Source organism: Carlito syrichta, unplaced genomic scaffold (genome assembly GCF_000164805.1).
Source record: "Carlito syrichta isolate Samal-C Ts95f unplaced genomic scaffold, Tarsius_syrichta-2.0.1 Scaffold218745, whole genome shotgun sequence".
Taxonomy (NCBI): domain Eukaryota; kingdom Metazoa; phylum Chordata; class Mammalia; order Primates; family Tarsiidae; genus Carlito; species Carlito syrichta.
Genome location: NW_007162841.1, coordinates 47566 through 50814, shown reverse-complemented (window position 1 = coordinate 50814; position 3249 = coordinate 47566). Strand labels below are relative to the sequence as shown.

Below are 3249 nucleotides of genomic sequence, written 5' to 3'. Positions count from 1 at the left end.
TGGAGAGGGAGCTATCAACCCTATTGGTGACAGGAACAGCAGCCATCAGAGAACTGACCAGACTCTCCAATGCCTGGGCAGAGATGTGCTTCAGCACAGCCTCTGCAGAACAGCTGAATTGCATCTTGAGACTAGGTGTTATCTCTGTGTTGTGCTGGGACTGCTCTCTGCGACCTCAGATAACATTATCCCCAGTGCCCAACTGTGGATGGATAATATCAGATGTGGTACCCCAGTCGGTTTTGCCTGCTGCCAAGATGCCCAAAAAGGTCAACTCCCCTGAGAGGGTGGTGAAGGAGGAACCCAAGAGGAGATCGGTGCAGTTGTCCGCTAAACCTGCTCCTGCCAGAGTGGAAGCAAAGTCAAAAAAGGCGGTGGGAAAGGATAAATTTTCAGATAAAAAAATGCAAGCAAAAGGGAATAAGGGAGCAAAGGGAAAGCAGGCTAAAGTGGCTAACCAAGAAACTAAAGAAGAGTTACCTGCAGAAAATGGAGAAACTAAAACTAAGGAGAATGAGTCTCTGATGAAGCAGGAGAAAAAGAAGTCAAGTTTGAATAATATCCCATGCCTTATCAGTGATCCCTGTCTCCCTTCTTATATAATCCAGAGGAATATTTTTATCAACTATTTAGTAAATGCAAGCTTTTTGTAGCTGTAGAAACGTTTTTAAGAAGGAGGAAATCCCACCTCATCCCATTTTTAAAGTGTAAATGTTTTTTTTTCCCTAAGAGGTGAAATCATTCACTGATTGTTTATTTTTTGGTACAACCAGAAAATTGTGTAGGATATTGAATTACAGGAGGCTTTGACTGTCTTGGATGTCAACTTAACATTTCATAGATGGAGGGAGGGTTAGTTTTTATATCCTAGAATGCAAAGTATACTAAGTGGCAATATGGATCACACTCCTGCATTTAATGTCTTGAACATTTAAAATTCTATTCTCATGTTGTTTTCCAGGAGAATTGTTTCCCCTCCCAAAAAAAACCACTCCTTGATCATGACTTTCCCTGTCAGAATTGTGTGTACTCTGTAACATCTTTGGTTATAGTAGTCCTGTTTTTCTAATAACTTCATTAATGTGTAGTGAAAATTGAAAAATTGAGTATGTTGTGTATATTATAAATTGTGACTTGGTGGGATGTATGTAACAGCTTATCAACACTTGAATATACTGGTACTAGATATCCTTTTAAGGAAAATTTGCCACCAATTTTAAGCTGAAAAGTCACTGGAATAACTGTTCAAAAATAACAATACATATATATATTTTTTATTTTCGGTATGTATGTTAAGAACTGTGTACAAATTGAAATGTCTCTGTACTGATCTTCAACACAACCAATAAACTCAATTATGAAAGACTAATTTTCTTTTCCTATTTTTCTTCCCCTTTTTCTCTTCATGCTGAGCAGCTGGTGGGTGATAGATGCAGACAGCAGAACTGCCTGAAAGGAGGCTGGTGAAGTGCTTAACAGATTCCCCCCTGCCCATAGCAACAAGTAAAGAGATCGGGAGGGCCAAGCATAGACAGGAGACCCCATTCCCCTGCCATGAACTGGATGCACTGGAAATTGTGACAAATCTGGGAGAGGAAGGAAGAGGGTGAGATCCCGAGATATGCTGTGACGAGTTTTTCAGCCTGTTTCTCTCACATGCGCATTCACGGCTACCAATTTTAGGCAGATGGAGACAAAGATTCAAACATCTTAAGCCCCAGCAGTGAATAGACAACCCTGAGTAACACCTCTGCAGTCACAGAACCTATCACAAGAGGGAGTCCCCCTTTCAAAGAGACATACTAAAGCTGGGAACCCCATTTCAACATTTTTCTTTGTTTTTGTTTTTGTTTTGGGAGGGTATTGGTTCATTTGTTTGATTATCTCATTTGGTTGCTGTGTTTGTTAGTTGGTTTTCTCTTTTTTTTCCTTCTTCTGTTGCTCATTCTTTGTTCTTTCTTTTGTTGTTGTTTTTTCTTCCTCTCTTCCTTTTTCTATTTTTCTTTCCTCTTTTTCTCTCTTTCTCCTCTTTTCTCTTTTTTCTCGCTTTTCCCTCTTATACACTGTCGTACGCTCAGGGACTTTGCAAACATACCCACTGTAAGGTCATATTGTGCAGAGATGAAGAGCAAGTCCCAGCTGGCCCATTCACCAGATAGCAAACATTATGACCTACCAATAGGTGCAGAATCTTTGTCCCTCTCACCCCCTGACAAGTGTACAAAACTGTAAAGAGACAGCACAATGCCCCACTCTCAGCCCTACTTCATAATAGAAAAAACCCAGAGCCTGATATGAGAAATGATAAAATGTAGAGCAGATACCAGATGTGACTGCTTCTCTATTTTTCACAGAGCAACAGAATTAAAGAGAAAGATAAGAGAACTGCTACAAGTGAAGAAAAAAAGGTGCTGGTAACCATTAGAGTCCCAGTAAAGAGTCATTTTTAGAAAGAGCAGCTACTGAGGCATAAACAGTCTCCCAGAATGACAGTACACAGAAAGTACTTATAGAGATCAGAGAATCACTGGATAAAATGAGTAAAAATTGAGAAATGCAAGAACTGAAATTAAATGAAATTTCAGTTGAGCTAGAAAGGCTCAAGAAAGCATACTTTGAAATAACAGAAATAAAGAACTCTATCCAATAACTAAATGACAAACTGACAAGCATGGAAAGCAGAATTGACCAAGAAGAAGAAAGAATTTCATAACTGGAAGACCAAAATTAGGAATTAACCAAGTCTATTAAAAATATAGATAACTTAAGAAGAAAGAGGAAACTCTCCAAGAGATGTGCAGTTTCATCAAGAAACCAAGCCTGTGTCTGATTGGAATACCCAAAATAGAAAGAGAAATGGAAAATTTGGAGCAAAAATTACCTAAGGTCATGCAATAAAACTTCCCTCATCTGGCCAGAGAGATGGCTATTTAAGAGCAAGAGATCCAGAGAACCCCTGCAAGACATCATAGACACATAGACACATAGTAATTTGTCTACACAAAGTAGGTATAAAAGAAAAAATCCTAAAGGCAGTATGAGAAAAAATCAGACTACCTACCAAGGGAGACCATTAAGAATTGCTGTAGACTTATCTGCAGAAAAACTACTGGCCAGAAGCAATTAGACTCCAATCTTTAATGTTTTCAAAGATAAACAATTTCAACCAAGAATTCCCTACCAAACCAAGTTAAGCTTCATCAGTGAAAGAGAATTAAAATCCTTCCCAGATATTGAATCCTTAAGAGA

General features: G+C 38.8%; 1 pseudogene; it reads left to right on the top strand.

Moving 5' to 3' along the window:
- Positions 1 to 257: 257 nt before the first annotated feature.
- LOC103253300 lies at positions 258 to 559 on the top strand (annotated as a pseudogene).
- The last annotated feature ends 2690 nt before the right edge of the window (positions 560 to 3249 follow it).